Here is a 22752-nt window from a genome sequence, read left to right on the forward strand (position 1 = left end):
AATGTGACGGTCAATCCCACTATTCGTTGGTAAAGAGTAGCCCAAGAGTTGGCGGTGGGTGGTGATGACTAGCTGCCTTCCTCTAGTCTTACACTGCTAAATTAGGGACGGCTAGCACAGATAGCCCTCGAGTAGCTTTGTGCGAAATTCAAAAACAAACAAACAAAAAAACTTAAAGTTTTACTTACATAACATTGTTGTACTTAATTATTCTTTTAGCTTTAATCGACTTGGTATTTTGTTTTGTTCTTTCCGAAACTATGTATGTATATGAAGGTAATAAGAAAAATTTAACAACTCACAGACATTGCTAATAAAATGTCGCGCCATTTACGGCGTTCGATAAACGAAACAAGAAAGACGTTTTCACATCCATACCAATAACAAACTTGTTGATATTTAATTCAATTATTTAAAAACAAAAACTGTGTTTACATACTGCCTTTACATACATATAACATTCTTAACTAAAACCTTCATCATCATTAATCGTAGTGGTACTTATGGTACTTAATGAACAACAGATGTTAGAGTACAATGTGTATGTAAAACAAATATATAACACTTTGCTTTAAAAAAAAAGGGGCGTTCTACCCTTAGAGTTACTTTCATTTCTGTAGAATTATATTTCTTCTGCTTAGTAGATGGCACTTAAATGATACTTTAAGGAAGAGTAAACTTGTGTGTGTCTGTGTTTTTTTTCTTATAGCAAAGCCACATCGGATTATCTGCTGAATAAACTTGCTCTACTTCTGTTGTTTTGTTAATAGTGCTTTTTGTTCGTTTGCTGTGCCCACCACAGATATCAAAACCCGGAATTTGGAGGTATAAGTTTGCGTACTTATCGCTGATCCATTTGAGGGATAGACGTAATTTTCAAGAAGCTTTAACGTGGAAATATTTATTTTTAAGTGCACAGAAAAATTAAAATTATAATATATAATTTTAATACGATCAAAGAATGGCATTAATATTTTTTATTAATTAAAAAACAAGTTTTATTCGATAAATTTAACCGCTAATATGACGTCCAAAATTTCATCTCTTGTTCCAAGCCTTGCTGCGTTCTGTTCATTCAGTTAATAAAAAAACAAACAAACCTGAACAGATATTAAAAACCGAGAACTTTACAATATCTGACACGGGATATCAATCTTCAGAATGTTACCTGCTTCTTATGATTAATTTCGTAATAATCAGAGAGACTGCTAATTTCAAATTATTATAAATCATATGTCTGGATAGAATGCTTCATTGTCAATACAGTATAAAATTATGTGATTTAACGGCTCTCTCTCTCCAAGGCCCGGCATGGCCACGTGTGTTAAGGCGTTCGACTCGTAATCCGAGGGTCGCAGGTTCGAATCCCGATCGCCCCAAACATGCTTGCCCTTTCAGCCATGGGGCGTTATAATGTGACAGTCAATCCCATTATTCGTTGATAAAAGAGTAGCCCCAGAGTTGGCGGTGGGTGGTGATGACTAGCTGTCCTCTCTCTAGCCTTACACTGCTTAATTAGGGACGGCTAGCGCAGATAGCCCTCGTGTCGCTTTGCGCGAAATTCAAAACAAACAAACAAACTAGCCTACATATACTCAGTCATTACAAAAGTAATTTAGAACCTCGTGTTGAAAGTATATAAAAATAACAACATAGTACTATTGTATCATTTACTTTTCTAAATTAACATTAAAAATATATAAAAGTTAACTGATGTGGACTTAAATAAAAAGATAAATTAATATTAAAAATAAATAATTAAACATTTAGTGACATAAGAATACCTGTACGTTGGGACAGGATTCCCTTGAGCGACACAACCTAACTCGACAGTGTCGCCCTCTTTGGCTCTAACCAGATGCTGTCTGTCAACAATATTTGGAGCAAACTGACTTTGTGGTTCTGTTTTAAAAAACAAAAAAAAAAAACACGAAAAAACATTTCTTACTTGAGAATAATTAAAATGAAAAATACAAAAGGAAAATCATGAGGTTTTTAATTACCCGAGTATTTCTCTGAACACAATATTTGCACCTATATTACTTAGTTAGTACTTCGTGTACGAAGTCCTGGAACTCTTAGAAACTACTGCAGAATCGCTATCGGAAAAATTTACAGTATAAACAAGTTTTTATTAAGCGTTTTATAATTCATTTTGAAAGTAATAATTCCAAAAATTACTATTACAAACAAAAACTATTCTAATTAAGGCAAGTAATATCGGATATCAGAGGTCAGAAATCTGTAATGGTCATTAAGTAGGTCAAATTCTCAATACTGTCCATTTTATATGTTTCAACGAAAACAAGAGACGCCATTGAAAGAAATAAAAAACACAACATTGAGAGAACTTGATGACCAACAACGAAAAAAATTATATTTAAATTTCTTGAGTTTCAAATAATTGCACTACTTATAGAATGCTCTTCTTCTTTTCTTCTGGAAACTCGAAATATAAATTTTATATTTTGTTTAATGACGTTTTTCATATATAATTCCTAGTTGAATAATTATAGTTGTAGATATGTGAATAATCGTTTGGAAGATTTGATGAATCTAAGTGTTAAAGATTACTTACAAAACAACACTGTAGAATAAGACTATGTTTCACATCTCACCTCTAACAATTAGACGCCCACTAGTGACGCTGCTTATAACCTGTGACGTCAAGCGATGTCGAGCAAAACAACTATAACTGGCTCTTCCATCGTCTGCTGTCACCCTTCTAATATAAAGCTTACCTGAAGGTAGAATACTGAATCTGCCACCTGTTCAAAAACAAATCAATAATGATTTTACGCAAATAACTTTGAGATTCACTGACGGACCTAATATTTGTAATTATTTATTTTCTGCTGGAAGCACAATAAAGGAAAACTATATTCACTGTCAGTGATGTCGAGAAAACTCATTTGTAGAGAAATATATATGTAAAAACGGAACGTTTGGGTTGAGAAAAGTTTTTACGTAGAGGAGCAAACAACGTTTTGACCTTCTTCGGTCATCGTCAGGTTCTGGTTGAGAAATTGTTTTACGTAAAGTAGCGAACAACGCTCCGATCTTCTTCAGTCATCGTCAGGTTCTGATTGAGAAATGTTTTTACGTAGAGGAGCGAACAACGCTCCGACCTTCTTCAGTCATCGTCATGTTCTGGTTGAGAAAATTTTTACGTAAAAAATCTGACGATGACCGAAGAAGGTCGAAACATTGTTCGCTTCTCTACGTAAAACATTTTCTCAACCCAAACGAACCGTTTTTACATATATATATATACTCACTGTATTTTTCCTTTTTTTATTTTTCCATTTCACTTAGGTGAATTATCGCATTTTATTTGAATTTTCAAACTGTTGATTGTAATTAACACAAAATCGTGTCAGTTATAATTTAGCACAAGAAGAAAGCCTTAAAGATAAGTTCAGCACAAACCTGCATTTTTTGTTTTGGTTTTTACAATTTAATACCAGGTTTTGCTTTGTTTATTTGTGTTTTGAATTTCGCGCAAAGCTACTCAAGGGCTATATGCGCTAGCCGTCCCTAATTTAGCAGTGTAAGACTATTGGGCTGTGTTTCTGTGTTTTTTCTTATAGCAAAGTCACATTGGGCTATCTGCTGAATCCACCGAGGGGAATCGAACCCCTGATTTTAGCATTGTTAATTTGTAGACTTACCACTGTACCAGCGGGGAACAAAACTAGAGGGAAGGCAGCTAGTCATCACCACGCACCGCCAACTCTTGGACTACTCTTTTACCAACTAGTAGTGGGATTGCCCATAACATAATAACGTCTCCACGGCTAAAAGGGCGAGCATGTTTGGTGTGACTGAGATTCGATCTCGCGACCCTTAGATTACGAGTCGAATGCCTTAACCCACCTGGTCGTGACGGGCCATAATACCAGGTAATTCCAACTCTATCCAGTTCTAATCTACAGTCGTGTCAATTATAGCGTAACACAGAATCGTGACAATGGTGAGTTAACAAATGTCGAAAATGTAAAAGCAGTATTCACTCGTGGCTTACAGTAGCTCATTAATAATGTAACGTAAAAGGAAGTCTACAGGGGATATCCAGCTACATTATTTCTGATTAAAAACTGCAACATGGCACACAGATCTTGTTAGGGAAATAATAATCATTTATGGTTATTACTGCTTTCAGGATGTTATACCAACACCATTGGCCGGGCATGGCCAGGTGGTTAAGGCACTCGACTCGTAATTCGAGACTTGTGGGTTCGATTCCCCGTCACACCAAACATGCTCGCCCTTTCAGCCGTGGGGGCGTTATAATGTGACGGTCAATCCCACTATTCGTTGGTAAAAGAGTAGCCCGAGAATTGGCGGTGGGTGGTGATGACTAGCGGCCTTCCACTGTCTTATACGGCTAAATTAGGGACGGCTAGCGCAGATAGCCCTTGAGTAGCTTTGCGCGAAATTCAAAAACAAGCAAAACTGGTCTCTAAATGTATACCGCTGTCTCACCTGGAGTTGCAATTTGAAGGTTATATCTTATGCTGCTACAAGTCGTTGTAAAGGTAAAAATTAGTTATGAATAATTAATAATTATAATTATTAATAACAAATGTTGACAAGTTGTGCTTATGTTGCTTTATTCTCATATTTTATTAATTATTAAAATGTATTATTATATTAAAGCAGTAAACTCTGGACGAATAACTAGTCAAAACGTACGCTGTTCCATACTTGTCAGAAATCGACCTGTTCTTTTGAACGTATCGCCTGTATAAATGTAAGTTTTGGCATATCTAGAAGAGTAACTGGGTTCAAACAACAATGTTGGCCAAACAAAAGTATCATCTTATGTTATATTACATTTCCTTTGGCAGTCTAACCATTTTCTTTCTAAAGAATTTGGAGGAAAATCAATTTCACGTACGCAAGCCCTTCAATCCAATATACTATAGACCATGAGAGTCTTTCTAACAAAAGAAGGGGCAAAATACACGGGTAGCAGCAATTCCAATCGCTGTCTGCTCAAAGTTTCATGTGCTTACACGTGTTTTAATATAAGATATTGTGGGTATTACATTGTGAATTTTGTTTTATGGGTTTAGTTATAGACGGTAAAAACAGATGAATAAATGTTAACTGTCCGAGTCGTTGGACAAGGGCCTCCAACTCACGCGCACTCCATGTGAACAGCTTTGAGTTTGGAATTATACCTTCTTGGACAAACGGACAGAAAATAAATATTTTTGTTATTAGACCAATTAAATTACTTTATTGGACTAAACAACCGAAGGTAAAAAAATATCTTATAAAAAGTTCAGTAGTTTAATACCCAATATCATAAAATTATTTGAAGGTTTTTCCAGTTGTTATTTTAATTCGATTACTTTCGAAAGATCAAGTACGAAAATAAATAACGACCTCTCACGACTGAAAAATTAGAATTATTCTGGTAAAGGACAAGATGAACAAAACAGGTTTTGAAAGAAGCAGGAACAGTTGTTAAATATCCATTTTCTACCATAAATTCGAAGAGAAAGTAGGAACAAACATTATTCTTGACTTATAACAAACTTATTAGGCCTATGGTGGAGTGCAACACCTATAGATACTACTTGTGAGAGCTAATCAGCCAATGCCGTGCCTTGAAAAAGTCCGATGTTAAACGTATTATTGCCAAGATGGGATTCGTTTCAAATAGTCTGGTTGAATAGCGATCTGAGGAAGACATCTTTTTCAAGAGCCTTTCTTACTGAACAGAGAGTTACTCTACACTAAAATCATATTGATAGGAGAAAAATTCTACGTTAAAATCTTACTGACCTTGTAAAGCCGTTGACGTCATTTTCACTCCGTCATTTCTTTCCCACGTGAAAGTGACAGTGTCACGAAGGAAGGAAGGCACGTGGCATCGCATCACTGCTATATTTCCCTTCGTAACGAATTCATCAAACACCTGCACTTTATAAAATTGTTTTATTGCTGGAAAATTAGAAGAAAAGAAACTTGTATTTTTATACCGTAAAAACATTACAATGTTTTTAAAAAGTCATTCAACATTAAGATCAGTTTTAAAGTTTAATCGATATGAAAAAATACCTCCAGTTCATAAGTTTATGTCCAATGACTCTCTCAGTTGAATATTGTGATTTAACTTATCATGTGGCTGTACATCGAAAATCAACTAAAATCAAGCGACGTTTTTACGTATTACTTTTCACAGACAAAAATTCTACATTGGTTTCTAAATTTTATCCCATCGGATACACTTATGAAATATAGTCTCTTTCTTCTTCATGAATCCATTCATTCAACCATCAATTCGATTAATCTTAGAACTCAGTGTCCAGCAATTTTCACATATACTATATAAATATATACGTATTTGTTGTACTTGCGCAGGGTCCCCGCATGTTAATTATTGCTTTTGAAGTTTACATGTCATGCTGTATTGTAGCCTACAGAATGCATAATTCTTCTCGTGATTCATGGTATGTGCACGTCTTACTGACGTCACGATAATGCAAATTTGCAACGTTAAGCGTCCTTTTATGTAACGCCATTTTAGTGTGTATTAACTGAATGACAGACAACAATTACTATATAGCAGTGCGAGTGGCTGAAACAGGTGACCCCCTGGCAATCTTCTGGCTCTTTTGGGGAAATAATATGTACGTGCAAACTAGTGATAGCACCTTTTCTGAATGGTTTTGTACAACAACATATTTTCTTCGGTTTGTTTGTTTGTTTTCCCTCTACTCACTAATAAATTATTTTATGTATTTAAGTCCCAGTCGAGCTTACATAAAATATTTATTCAGTGATATCAGAAGTTTCTAAAAATATGAAAGCTTCTTTACGATACAATTTCGTTTGTTGGGGTTATTACAATGCAGATAAAGGTTGTCGATTTACTAGTACAGAACTACACAATAGGCTATTTACATTCTTCACTCTAGGGAATCGAACCACGGATTTTAGCATCGTAAACTCCTAAACTTACAGGCTATCCTCCAAAGGAAGATCTACAAATAATGGTCCTCTTTCAACAAAAGATTTAAATTTGAAGTAGAAGTTGAATCTTTACTCTTTTCTTTTTAGAGAACAGGCGCGGCCTGAAGGTTAGTGAACTGTGAACCTGAGATATGCGTTTTGATCCGTCAGAATCGTGATTTTCTTTTTGGAGCGTCAATACGTTATAAGACTGGTGTTCAATTCTCACTTTTCGAATAAAGTAGCCCAATATTTAGAAACGGACGCTTTGACTTATTAGTGCCTTAATCTGGTACTAGGTAGTGGTAGTTAATAGTAAATAGTAACACTGTAATGGTTGAACGTAAATCTTACTGATTTTAATATTGAACTTAATACCTGGTCAGCATCCTTAGCATAATTAATATGGCTGGTTCTTATCGAATATTCGTGAATCACAGAAAAGTTATTGAATATTTTGGAACGCTCGTGACATTGGTCTAGAAATTTATAAACTGCCGAAAGTGGAATGCAGATTAGTGGTCAGCGATGTTACTAGAATCGAACTTTCCAGAAAGGATGTGATGACATTCACGTGCGGAAGTTTTTTTTAAAGGCTAGAAAGTTCTAGAGTTTTATGATAGTATATAAATATGCGGAGTTAGCAGTGGGTGGTGATGACTAGCTGCCTTCCCTCTAGTCTTATACTGCTATATTACGGACGGCTAGCACAGATAGCCCTCGAGTAGCTTTGCGCGAAATTCAAAAAACAAAACAAAAAAACAAACTAGTGGCAAAAGGCCAGGAAAAAAAAGTCGATAAATACTTCTTGCAGTTTGCAAAAGTTGCTGCTAGTCGGAAATGGCATAAAAATGTTTGAACTTTGCTGTTATAGAGGGTAATGATTGGTAAAGCCAGGGAAATATTTTCGGCACTTTCAGTAGAACAAAGTAGTAAGTATGACATTGTTAAAGAAACAGTTTTGAAGCTTATGAGTTAATATCAGAAGCTTATAGGCAGAAATTTAGAAGATTCAGGAAACAGAAAGACCAAGCAATCTGATACTACTTAGCATATATGTTCCTAATCAAGAGGCATGTAAGTTGTATTTTACTCTAAACATTCATATACTAACAAAATCCTCAAATCGTAATTCATCAAATATTAACCAATTCTAATGACTCATTCATGTCACTGATAGTTTGACAGATTAATCTGTTTTCAATGTGTTCAGCCACAAAATATAAGTATAGCTTTTTCTATATTAGAGCGAGGACACATGTTTGTACGTTTGTCGTAAGACAGTAATATATATATATATACATCTGTCATAAGAAAATAATGTATATATATATACACACATCTATTGTAATACAGTAATATATATACACACATCTATTGTAATACAGTGATATATATATATACACTGTGTGTATATATATATACGCACACAGATCTGTCATAAGACCAATATATATACACACATACAAACATCTATCGTAAGACAGTAATATATATATATATACACTGACAAATATATTCATATGTACATATCCACACACATCTGTCATAAGACTAATATATATATACACATACATACAAACATCTATCGTAAGACAAATATATATATATATATATATACATCTATCGTAAGACAGTAATCTACATATAAATACACATCTATCGTAAGACAATAATATATATATCTTTTGTAAGACGGTAATATACGTTACGTATGAAGGAGTTTGAATGTCAGCAAAACCTGCAAAGAAAATATATAAATTGAAATTCGCTTATTCCATAAGTATTCAATTAAGTCAATACTTGGTGGAAACAAATTTGGCAGGAAGTAGTGTTGTAAGTCTTTTTGGATAGGTCTTTAACAGCTTTGTACAATGGGATGGTATAATTATTGATCATTCTTCCTGGCAAAATTGTCCAATTCTGACAAGAATGATAGGGATCGTTGATGCACTGCAATCTTCAAATCTCGTCATAAATGTTTCACTGGATTCAAGTCAGGACTCTGATTGGGCCACTTTAGGAGATTCACTTTCTTTCTTTAAAACCATTTCACAGTGGCCTTGGCTTTGCATTTTAGATTCTTATCATGCTGAGATGTAAATTTTTGACCCAATTTTATATTCATGGTTGACCCAAGCAGGTTTTCATTTAGGATTTGCCTGTACTTGGAACTATCCATCTTTACCTCATTCCTGACAAACATTACAGATCCTCTTGATGAGGAACATCCCAATTACTTGATCCTGGCACTACCATGACTGACAGTTGTGTTGGTGTCGACTGGGTGGTGTGCTGTGTTGGGCTTACGTCAGACATAACGTTTTAAATTTAAGCCATAAAGCTGAATTTTGTCTCGTCTGACCACAAAACCTTCCCTCACATGTCTGTAGCATTACTTACATGCTTTGCTGCAAACTCTATAGAAGAGTTAAGATTATCCTTTATCAGTAATCTTTTTCCACTCACTTATTTATTTGTTTTTTAATTTCGCACAAAGCTATTCGAGGACTGTCTGTGCTAGCCGCCCCTAATTTAGCAATGTAAGTCTAGACAGAAGGCAGCTAGTGATAACCACCTACCGCGAACTCTTGGGTTATTCTTTTACCAACGAATAGTGGGATTGACCGTAATATTATAACGCCCCCACGGCTGAAAGGGCGAGCATATTTGGTGTGACGGGGATTCGAACCCGCGACCCTCGGATTACGAGTCGAGTGCCTTAACCACCTGGCCATGCCTTATCTGGAAAGTTCCTTAGTCTTCATAGTTAGTTCAGATACATTTACTCTGAAGACATGTTAAACCACTTTGATTATGCACAGCCAGAGACCAACACACTAATGCTGTGACCTTTCAAACTATTCTTTCGCACTTGAAGTGATTTCGGGTTGCAGTAACAAAGGGTTTGAATGCTTATACAATTTTAAAATATTCTAATTTTCTTTCAAAATCTAATGCACCTACATATTGTCAGCGTTTTTATAGCCTTCTTAATTCGGAGTAGATTGTGTAGATTCTAAATATAAAGACCAATTTGAAAGTTTCATAACTACAAGATGAGGGGTGTAAGGTACTGTAGTTACAGGGGAGTAAAAATGATCATTCACTGCTATTGGCAAGTTGCCAAAGAATGATACATAATAAACATGGAAATTTCACTGTCACAAATTAGACGTGCACTGTGAGGCAAAATTCAGACATCATTAAGCAATAATACTATGCTTCCCCGCCCTGGTATCTTCGATTGTTCCAGAGCATACAAAAATGAAATAAAATTTTGTCAATATTGCAGTTCAACCTATTAATTCCTCATATGATATCCTCTTTGTTTGATATGGAATATGGATGACTTCATTCAAATGTTCTTTTTTAATAGAGAAAAACAATACAAAATTACTGAATGTGTTGATTTTACATCTATTAAACGGTCAGTAAAGAAGTCATTAGTTTGAGGGTTAATCAAGAGAACATTGAACAATTTTAACATGTGTAATTATACTTTAGCTTTTTGTAAAACTTCTTATAACGCACAAGTTTTTTGATTCCTGGCTTCTCATACACCACGTTTGGCCTGGCATGGCCAAGCGCGTTAAGGCGTGCGACTCGTAATCTGAGGGTCGCGGGTTCGCATCCCCTTCGCGCCAAACATGCTCGCCCTTTCAGCCGTGGGGACGTTATAATGTGACGATCAATCCCACTATTCGTTGGTAAAAGAGTAGCTTAAGAGTTGGCGGTGGGTGGTGATGACTAGCTGCCTTCCCTCTAGTCTTACACTGCTAAATTAGGGACGGCTAGCACAGATAGCCCTTGAGTAGCTTTGTGCGAAATTCAAAAACAGACAAACAATACACCACGTACTTTGTTCCAATACAAAAAAAGTGTTTTTATGTTTCACTCACACCATGTATTACTATATTTAAAATAATGACTTTTATTGAAGTTCTGAACAAACTGACAGATCGATATTTTCGATGCTGTTTCTAGTAGTATTACGGATTATGAATGTGGTGATGATTTATGGAAGTCGAGAATCGAACCCTATACTTTAGGAGAAATCAGAAAGCCACATAGGGCTATCTGCTGAGTCCGCCGAGGGGAATCGAACCTCTGATTTTAGGGTTATAAATCTGCAGACTTACCGCTGTACCAGTGGGGGACTACTTTGGTATAGCCACAAAGATTCGATAAATTTTAGGGCAGAGAGACAGAAGGAACCAATTTCTGTCCCTCGGTATGTATAATCAGTTGTTGTGTTTTGAAGACGTGTCTCTGTGAGCGTGTACTTCCACACATTCTACTCTTTTGTAATAGCATACACTCACACATTTTCTTTTCTTGCCCTTAATGGTGGAATAATTAAAGTTATATATTGCTGAATGCAGTTATTTCGCTATACCTTATCATACAACAAGTTAAGTCAACGTTTCTGTACACCTATACAAAATTTGTTGTCGTCATCGAACAGAAATAAAACATTTAATTTAGAACTGTAAAGTGAGCCAGCTGGCGTAACGTTTCATGACCTTTTTTGCTTCCTTTTGAATTTCACTCAAAGCTATTCAAGGACTATCTGCGCTAGCCGTCCCTAATTTAGCAGTGTAAGACTAGAGGGAAGGCAACTAGTTATCACCATCCACCACCAACTTGTGGGCTACTGTTTTACCAACAAATAGTAGGATTAACCGGAACGTTATAACCTTCCCCCACGGCTGAAAGGACCAGAGTGTTTGGTGCGATGGGGATTCGAACTCGCGCTTTTGGATTATGAGGCGAACGCCTTAACCACCTGCTCATGCCAGGCCTCGTGATCTATACTCCACTGTCTCTTTTTTGAACATGGAATAGAATACTTAATGTCTAAAACTTATTATAGTGTATATCACTATCAGCCTGCTACTTCAGCCATAGCAGGTTAGTGTAGTTACCTTTACAAATGCATCTATCTGTATAACAAGTGTAAACACATCATTAATATTTGTATTCTATTCTCGTAATTGGAGAAAATTTTTTGCACATTTCAGTAATTTATTGACATAATGATGTTTGAGTAAATTCAAGGAATTGGATAAGACATAAAAAGATATACTCCCGGTCTAAGCTTTCCGTATCGACGGTTTACTGTATGCCAATTTAATAATAATATATGTAAAAAAATATTAATGCCGAGAGCAGGGCAGTTTAATGATCATTATTCTGTACCGTTATTATCCAATACTAATGAAAAGGAAGAAAAAGACACATATATTTATTTAGTAGCCTCGTATTTTTTTTTAACAAAGCAAACAAGAAAGAGAGAAATACTCCAAATTAGAATAAAAACCGCCTTGCTAGATCTTACAAAGGATATTAGTTCAATCAGTGAAATGGAATATTCTGGACACTTGAATAAACTACAGCACAGTTAATCATACTTCTTCACGAAAAAGTGTGCTAACCTAACCTTAAAAACGCACTTTTTTTTTTAGTTTATGATTGTGTTAATCTTACATTAGAACTGTGCTTTTTTGTACAATCAAATTGTGCGTGACCTCAGGGGATGTAATCGTAAATTGGGGGAAAGAGGGAGAAAATCTCATTTATTATTCTGATTGGTCTACTTCCTAGAGTGGCATGCAATCCAGTGGCGTTATGATTTACATTCTGATGATTAGAGATGCTTTTTCTTCTGTGTATGTGCAAGTTCTTTTAAAATAAAATTGTTATTTCTACGTATGGTTCAGTAACTACGAGCATACTTCCAGGAAATTGAGAGATAACGTAATATTAAATAGTGGTTTGAGTGAACGTATCGAAAATAAACGACGTATTTACTTGTAAAGTTGGAGATGCATGGCTGTTATTACTTCTTTGTCTACTGCCTTCACTCCATTCGCATTTCATATTGGCATGACATTATCATTTGGTTTCTATCATGAGATTATATTATTAAGAATGAAGAACGCGCATGTACCAGAAACTGGTCAAGCGCGGTCTTTGGTTCCAGGACTGTGAACTCCCATACTGTGTGTAGTTCGCGAATATTTTCTACAAAAACCAAAAACAACGCTACATAGTGCGGTGTCTTGGGTATATTGTAAGAGTGACGGTTGAATCACGTTCAGATATAGGATTGTCCGGATGTGACTAGTTTCCCAGATAGCCGTGTGTATCTTTGTGCGAGATTAAATCTCAAATAAAAACATACATCCACAAATATTTTAGAAATGTTGTATTATCATCCCTGGGCTTATTAGCAAAGCCAAATCTTCAATATTGATATTGAAAAGACTATTCAAACCTACTTTAAATTTAGGAGTAACTGAAACATTAACTTGAAAGGATTAGAACAAAATATAAATGTAATATTATTCAGCTTAGCCTAGAAATATACTATTCTGACATAAACTGACACTTTTGTATCTGGCAGTCTTACAAAGCTTGTCGTTTCTACGTAGCAATTGTGGTAGAATATGCCATCGTATAAAATCGAATATTTACTGTACACGCACTTACATAGAGTTTAATTAAGTAGGTTAAAAAGACATAGAAACAGCACGAAGTAGCAACTGATAATATTACTGGCTGATTTTTACGCTTGGAACTCATCACACTGGAATGTACTCTGAGTTCACGTTACATGTAAAACTACCACAGACGTACACGCAGAATAAGTCGGTTCAGTAGAATGATTTTTTTAAAGCTCTAAAGATGGGATTGATGCAGGCCCAAGGATAATTACAAACTAATAATGACTGATAAATGTACGCACGTCATTCCACAGACATATGATGAAGTCAAAAAAAGGACTAGTGTTTAAGAACCAAATATAAAGCCTAACGCAATTTTCATTTAAAAATATAAATATATACAAGATTAATAGAAATACAAAATTTTTATACCATCCATGTTACCAATTTAGAAAATGTTACAAGACATGGTCGTGAAATCACGGAGGTGGACAATTTCACAGTGTGGATACGACATGATTGTTATTCAACCTGTATATATGGACTTTAGCCATAATTAAACCACCTTAGTTTGACTCATTACTTTTCGTAACAGCTTGGTTTCCATTGTAAAAAACTCTGTCGTAAGACTGTTATGTCCAAAACACGTAATTTCTCTCTGTGCTCTTTCCATAAACCACGCAGTGCACGAACACGGTGGTTTCTCAGCACTTCTTTCAACAGTTTGATTTCACATAAGCCCAGGGGATTCACTTGTGATGTTTTGATCAGTTTGTCTTCATAGTTGTTTGATTCTTCCGCTGTTTGAGGCATGCGAGATTTAACAGGAGGTATGACTGAAAGTCTTATCATAGTGAACCTTGTTTCTTTACAAAACTGGTATTCCTGTGTGGTACAATGTATCCAGGACACTTACTCTCTGGATCCATAACTTGTTCCTGGTGCTGCATCCAGCGATGATTATGAACTCCTCCGAAGATTTTCATGACATACCGTGTAAAACTTTTAGAAACTTTTTTAAATAATTTACTTGTAGGTTGTTTGTTTATTTGGCATATTTTGGAGCAAAGCAACTAACTGACCGGTAGAAAATGGTACGAGTTTACAGTAATCAAGGTACATGTATGCTTGATGTGTTGCGGATGCAACTTGTGTACATGTGTTTTTTGTTTCTTTTCCAGATAGAGATATTTCTTCACTGGGTTCCATGCTGTTGCCTGGGTTACACGATCATCTTGTGCCACTGAACGCTTTGTTCATGTATTCTCACTGGTACGAGATATCTCAAGTTGTATAGCTCGGGTGGAGTACAACTTGTTGCAGTCTCTCTATTGATAGTCCTCATAGCCCAAGTTGATCCACATTCCTTTATTTCCCAATAGTAGTAAGCACAAGGGATATTCCCGTCTTTAAAATTCTAAATCCCCGATTGAACACATTTATATGGCCCGAACGTATGAATTTTTTACGTAAAACCCAAAAGCAATGAATTTTCGATGGTAAAAAAATACCTACAGAATACAAAACAATTTTAAGATGTAGTTCCGATGCATTCTAGTCCATTGATACCTTTTATCGATCGAGTTTATCACCCGACTTGCTGATTTTTATATTCAAAATAATTTTAATATATCGATCTTATCTCTCTAAATATTAAATCTTACTCGACACTCATAATAAAAGGTAACATCAAATAAAGCACAGATTACAAGGAACTAGCTGGACATGTATAGACTGGTTTAATAGAAAGTTACTATTTTCGTTCACTTAACATCTCAGCTACTCATTGTATATACTTTGTAATATAGAAACGTAATTATACATTAATCAGTATCCTATAAGACGGAAACAGCCTGAGTAAATCTGCGCTGTAGCTGGAAAGCTAAGGTAATCTCAAATATATTTTCGACAAACGACAAAAGTAGAAAGATTTTGTATGTCAGTAAATCTTCATTTCTACTTATCTTTTTTGCTCGGCTTTACGTGGAATTTTGTATTTTAATTTTTAATTTTGTATGATCTGAAGAAGAGAGCGAGCTAGAAATGTCATCCTTCTTCGAATAAAAATATAAGAACTCTTCGTATTTTTAATCAACCGTGATAGGTAACATCAAATTGTTACACATACAACACTCTTACTGCTAGAACGTAATATTTGGTGTGTTTTTAATGAGCCTGGTACACGCTGTAACAATGATGTTAATCTGATTAGCTCAACTTATAAATTTTGAAAACTCTGGTGTCTGTCCGAACTTTCGCCTGTATCTCGTTTGCAAAGCTGTGCACGCAGGCAAAGCTCAACATTCACATTTCAAGTGGCTGTAGAACAGGCATAAATAATGCTGATGTCAAATTTATTTCGTAAGTAGGATATTCTATACTAAGCTGTTAGAAATTAATCCCACCATAATTCAGATTTCAAAACGTGACGTAACTTAAAGATTGTTTGTTTCTTTTGCATTTTGAGCAAAGTTACACGAGATTATGTTTGTTTTGAATTTCGTGCAAAGCTACTCGAGGGCTATCTGCGCTAGCTGTCTCTAATTTTGCAGTGTAAGACAAGAGGGAAGGCAGCTAAACATCATCACCCACCGCCAACTTTTGGGCTTCTCTTTTACCAATGAATAGTTGAATTGATCGTCACGTTATAACACTCCCAACGCTGAAAGGTCGAATATGTTTTGTGTGACGGGGATTCGAACCCGCGACCCTCAAGTTACGAGTCGAGCGCCCTAACGACGTGGCCATCTATGGTGAATTATCCACTGACAAAAACACGCCAGATACATTATTCATCTAATAACTAATATTGTACGAAAATTTGTTTTTTCACTAGAATGCGATTTATTTTGTTTCAACTTATTTTATATTAAAATTGGAATTTTTACTTTCCCATGAATAGAAATAATTAATTTTCTGGAAGACAGTATCAAACCATCTGAGCAATCATCTAGTAATATTTCTAGTGCTACTGTGAAAAAAAAAAAGAACATAGATTATATACACTTATCCAATTACCCAAAGCCACGTCGTGCCATATGCTTAGCCCACCGAGGGGAATCGAATCCTTGATTTTAGCGTTGTAAATCCAAAGACTTACTGTCATCCCAATGAGGGACAATCTTATTACACTTATCTAATTACCCATTTAGAGATCCAGATAAAAATAAATGGTTTGTTTACATCCATCTACTTACCTGTTTAGAGTTCCAGAGATAAGTAAACGATTTGGTTACACTTATCTAATGACCCGTCTAGAGTTCCAGACATGAGCGTAGGTTTTTCACACCCGATGGGAGGAGGGATGATTTTTACAACCACTTATGTGGACTGTTCAATTTGTAAATTGGTAATCTCTGATTACGTGAACCTGAAAGCTGTAAACATGCAGTCACAGAGTAATCTTGTTGCCACGATACTTCAAGGTTTCCATGTAGGTTTGTATAAGTGAGGTGTTGTGAACAGTTTTCAAAATGTTAATAGAATAAAGACAAATGTGTCACAAATTAACTGCCACATGAATTTATTCCTGCACACTGCACAGTATAAAAGATGGCCATTATACTTGACAAGGTTACTAATAACTTTCATTGTATGAATTACGTTTTCAAATATTAATAAAATTAGTAATTACTGTTGATAAGTTTATATCTACTGAAAAACTGTTTATGTTGTTTGATAAAAATAATTAAAATGTCTTTGCGAACTCTTGAAAATTACACATCAATACAACGTAGCACATAATTATTCATACTTTTCATTGAAGTAAGATTCATTTAGTCCTCTAGTGTACATGTTTCCAAACGTGGACCTCCTATGTAATGAACTGTTTATGAATTTTTTGATAAGCTCTTCTATATTTATCTTTGTGAATGTGACAAACTGCCACATGGTTGAGGCGGCACTGAGACATAGTTGACCTTAACCACGTCTTCAACCGTCTTAATGCAGAAAAGCTGCGTTTACTTTCGCAGCTGAATACTGGACATACAAGCAAAATTTTCATGAGAAGAAACACTTTACTAAACGTCTGCTGGCTTGTTTCATACATTTTACAGAAAGCATCTTTCTCACCTTTCAGAATTTGTTGTTCCTTTGAACATGGGCAACTGAAACTCGAGCCGTTGTGCAGAGATTTCTGAATAGAAGTTTATAACAGATTTGTCAATCTTGCCGGATGTGATCATGTTATCAAGTGCCAGACATTGCCTCAAGTCATTGTTGTCTACACTGAATCTAGTGGTCAGATGTTCTACGACTGTGTCCACAAATTCAAAATATTGGTTTCTGTAGTAATCTTTAGCTGTTGCAGAATGGTGTGCTGAGCCATCACCTGTGATCCTTCTGGGGGGTCTGCGAATGCGTGGTAGTTCAATAGGCACCAGATCTAGGGAAGTTACCTTTTTCTCAGCTTCATCAAATATCTTGTTGTAATTTTCCTCTGTTCGCAATACCCGCAATTGCTCAACTGTCATTGCAGATGCTTCAATCATGCCAGATACTGTCAGATTTTGCTACCCACGGCTTAAAGAGCAAGCATGTTTGGTGTAATGGAGATTCGAACCCGTGATCCTTAGATTACGATTCGAACGCCTTAACTACCTGGCCATGTCTGGACCTCTTAAAGACTAAAAATATAGATTTATTGTATGATGTTGTTAAGCGGCTCTTAACATGACTGAAATGTTCAACAATTACTTTTCGGAGTGGATTGTATAAATAGCATAGAACTTTGGCTGTGAGTGACACCAAGAATGCAATACAGTTTACCTTTTAAAGTTTACAAAATGAATTAAATTTATATATTAACTTAAACTATTCACAACGCTGGGGACGGGTACTTTTTCATTGTATTATATATATTGTGTTTATTATACATCATTGTTATACGTGAGTATAATAAATTGATTTTGTTTGTGTAGTAATTCATAAATGAAAACTAAACAGAAAATAGTAGTGACCTTAATTCAAATTACTATACAATTTAAAACTTACACATAGCTATAACACATATATAACTTGATTTATGCATGTAAATTGTAATATGTATTCACACATACACGAGTTGGACAAAATAATTATAAATAACTAGAACTTATAATAGCTTATTTATCACAGGTCCTCTGGATTATTTTCTACCGCCCTCCAATTTAATTGAATTAGAGCTGCAATAGTTTTATTATATTGACAATTTTATATGTTATACAGAAATTAGTGTACGCTGAATCTAAAAATATCTATTTACTTACATCACGTACAGATTTTTTTACAACACATTATACGTACTTTTATATAAGTGAATAATTTTCATTGAAATCGGGCTATATTTTGTTATGTTTAATATATTGACAACCACTGGCTACAGATTTCGCTTGACCAATCGCGACGTGAGAGTCTTATAGATCGTTCTAGAAGCCACGAAAATCACACCACGAGCTTATATATTGTCACCTAATGACGTGACATTTCTGGATAGCAATTGTTCATGCATGAAATTTGACATTGTTTTTTTTATTTTCAATATTACTTATTCGTCACTATGGCAACAAGAGGTTTTGTAAATGATCCATACACGTTCTGTTATATTTGTGGAAAATGTGTTATAAAGAAACAAAATCCATGAAATAATTTAAATTGATAGATTAACTTAAACTTTTCACCTTACTGAGGGCGAGTAGTTTTGCTTGTATATATATATATATATACTCTTCAAAAAAAGAAACGCAAAAGGCAAAATATGAGACAAATTGTTAACAAGTTTATTCCGGGTAGTTCTGTATGATATGTGTGAAACTTTGCACATTCACTGCCGAACATCCAAAGTCTGCAAAGGCGAATTCCACGCTCACTAGGTGAAGTTTAACGTCACTCAACGTCAATAACGAGTATGCTCCCCGTGAGCATCAATAACTGCTTGGCATCTCCTGCCCATGGAAGCGATAACATGACGAATCACATTCTGTGGAATGGCTGTCCACTCAGCCTGCAAAGCTGCTGCAAGCTGAGGTAGAGTCTGCGGTTGAGGTTGCCGCCGTCGCAGACGTCGGTCCAACTCGTCCCAAAGATGTTCGATGGGGTTTAAATCTGGTGATTTGGAGAGCCAGGGAAGAACGTTGATGTTGGGGTGTCTCAAAAAGGCAGTGGTGAATCGGGCTGTGTGAGGACAGGGGTTGCCATGTTGAAAAACGTCGTTGACGTTCACCATGATGGGTTGCACATGGGGCCTAATAATCTCGTAGACGGTTGCGTACGGTCTGATGGGAAATCCTACGCAGCCCTGGTATGGTTGAGGCAGTAGATGTCGCAGTGGTGGTCTTATCCCGAAGGTGACGTAACCGGATGTTGCGATCTTGTGCGGGCGTGGTCACACGAGGTCTGCCAGATCGTGGACGGTCACGAGTTGATCCATGTAGTTGGTGACGATTCCATAGCCTTGTAATGGTGCTTGGGTGGACATTCACAGCTCTGGCAACATCTGATCGAGATTCGACTGCTTCCCACAACCAATGGCGTTGTTGCGTTGTGTTTCAGTCAGTCTTGGCGTAACTGTATTGCGTGTCGGTGGCTCAACACTGAGCTATAGAAACCGAGAACCCGTCACTTTTATAGGGATTTTGCACATGTTGCGCTTGCAGAACATGCAGATCTCTCAAACAAATTTATTAGACACGCATACGTTTGGGCAAAAAATCCAATGTTTTCCTCCGTTTTGAAAGTGCACAACTTCTATTGTCATTTTGGTCTGACACTCAGTGCCTTATCACGTGTAACATCACATACTCTGAGCTTGTAACGTTATTACATATATTTCTCTTTAAAATAACAAAAATATCCCTTTTGCGTTTCTTGTTTTGAAGAGTATATATGTTATACTTCAAGACAGCGTATTACGCGTATTTTGGAATAAATCTTATGGGCTTCTCAGAAAGTTGCACTATTTGTGTCGAATAGATGAAACAATGGACTAAAGGTTAGAGAAGGTACTTGCCTTTTCGAATACCAATGATCTAACGTGAGCCTAGAAACCGCGGAGATGACTGCTATGTTTGCTCACGTAATGTGCAAGGCTGCAACACTCGAAATAAAAGGAAAATTTTTTATCCCAACCTTAAATCTGTTGTTTATGAGCCTGATGTACCTGTCTGTACCAACTTCATATGGGATTCTTGTTATAGTTTCACTTGATTCTTAATCTTACGTCAACAGAAATGATGGCAGGGATTGCTTTCAACCCGAAACGTCTGACGAACCACAGCTTTTCATATAAGCTGAACTTACTGATTTGGACCTTCCAAAGGATTCTTCAGATATTTCGGAGTCCAAAATCAATATTAAGGATTTAATTTATCCAGGGACATCATTTTAATGGTACAGAAATCGTGAGAAAGACTATATATCATACGTTTCGCAAGAAGGTTCACTGGCTTACTGCAACCATATTACTGAATTAATACTAACGCTGGGAACTGCAGTCTAGGAAACAAATGAGTGGTGATTGTTCATCTATTCCTCTAAAAGAAGTGTAAAAGATGTGCTTCACAATGGTAACAGATATCCGTCTGTTTCTATCACTCATTTTATTCATTTGAAAGAAGTGGACAAATATCTTGAACTTCTAAGTAAGTTCAAATACAAATAACATATCTGGTTACTCTGTGGAGAATTAAAAGTCTTTGCATGTTGTTGGGTTAACACTCCATGTTTTCGTGTGAATGGGCAGCAGAAAACGAAGTTAGCACTGGATTAGGAAGCAACGACCACACAAAGTCAGGATCGAAAAAGATTGAACGCGAAAGTTTGGCTGACACAAAGAAAGTCCTGTTACTTCCACTTCGCGTAACACTTGGCTCAATGAATCAGTTTGTAAAGACTTTAAACAAAGATGGCGACAGTTTCAAGTACCTAGGTGGTCAATTTCCAGCTTTTTCAGAAGAGAAATTTAAAGAAGGAAATTTTGTTGGTCCTCGGGTTAGGAAACTGACTTCAGATGAACAGTTCAAAAGAACAATGAGAGAAGTTGGAAAAGAAGCGTGGATTACCTCTAAAGATGTTATTGACAAGTTTTTAGGGAACAACCATTACCCAAACTAACAAAAATATTGTCGATAACATGCTTGTTAACATCAAAGGGTTGGGTTGTAATATGAGCTTGAAAGTTCATTTCTTACATTCACATAATGACTATTTCCTTGAAAATCTCTATATCATCAGCGAAGAGCAGGGGGAAATGTTTCATCAAGACATTAGGGAAATGAAGAGGAGGTATCAGGGAAGATGAAACATTAGCATCATGGCTGATTACTGCTGGTCATTGAAACGAGATGTTCCAGACACAATACATGAAAGAAAGACCATAGCACGTAGTTCTGAGACTAAAAGACGTAGATTCCATAGAAAGATATCAGAATGAATGATGATAAATATTCGTTTGACATCAAAATTTTTCCATTTTCTTCACATTGTTTGTATTTTTGTTAACAAACGTAATAATAAAAAATAATCATTGGGGTATATGAAATAATAAATTGAATCAGAATGTTTTCATCACAATTTGTAAAAATATTGTTCAGTGACATAAAAAGAAGAATATTATTTTCCAAATCTTTGTATAAAACAAAATGTGTCATTAAAACCAAAACAACTTTTATGAAGTTTGCGGGTCTGTAAAATCTATCCTATAATCTGAAATGCAAATAATTGGCATTCTAGGACCCTAAGTTTCTCAATGACAAATTGTTAGAGGAATATACCATCTTTGCAGCTCATGACGTCATTAGTTTTATACATTTTACGCTTCATGACGTCAGTAGCTTTTTTATCTTTACAGTTCATGACGTCAGTAGCTTTATACATTTTACGGTTCATGAAGTCAATAGCTTTATGTCTTTATAAATCATAAGGTCAAACTTCGATATGCATTATGGCCACCACAAACATCAAGTTTTGTTGCGTGCCAGATAAGTACCTTTGATCACTCCCATGAAAGCCCATTTTTAATAAGTCTTTACTATCAGCAATCACCAGACAAAATGTGTCGTGCTCGCTAAGAACATTTCAATCATTTAATAATGTTTAAGACTGGCAAATTTTGCAAGCCATTCCATTTTGTCTTCAATGATTGTTTTGACTTACTTACCATGGTAAGAGTGGGAGATACAATTCATCAAGGCCATTTGCACCTCATACTGATGTAATCTCTATAATCTGTGACGTTAGTGCTATCTTTGTGTAGGACTAAGCACACTAATATTTATTCTTGTACTATTCCATATCATTAATACTCTGTAACATGGGCTATGTTTCTATATGAAAATAGGGCGGGATCTGGATTTCTTCT

The 22752-nt window shown here is 35.8% G+C and overlaps 1 pseudogene across 1 annotated transcript in view; it reads right to left on the reverse strand.

Moving 5' to 3' along the window:
- LOC143235670 (cell adhesion molecule Dscam1-like) overlaps window positions 1–22752 on the reverse strand; it is a 79992-nt pseudogene that overhangs the window by 51798 nt on the left and 5442 nt on the right. Inside the window, exons 3-5 of the transcript XR_013019348.1 lie at window positions 5797–5955; window positions 2619–2768; window positions 1785–1902 (exon numbers count right to left, since the gene is read on the reverse strand). The product of XR_013019348.1 is annotated as a cell adhesion molecule Dscam1-like (transcript). The remainder of the gene's footprint in view (window positions 1–1784; window positions 1903–2618; window positions 2769–5796; window positions 5956–22752) is intronic.

The sequence above is a fragment of the Tachypleus tridentatus genome, chromosome 12 (genome assembly GCF_004210375.1).
Source record: "Tachypleus tridentatus isolate NWPU-2018 chromosome 12, ASM421037v1, whole genome shotgun sequence".
NCBI classification, from domain to species: Eukaryota; Metazoa; Arthropoda; class Merostomata; order Xiphosura; family Limulidae; genus Tachypleus; species Tachypleus tridentatus.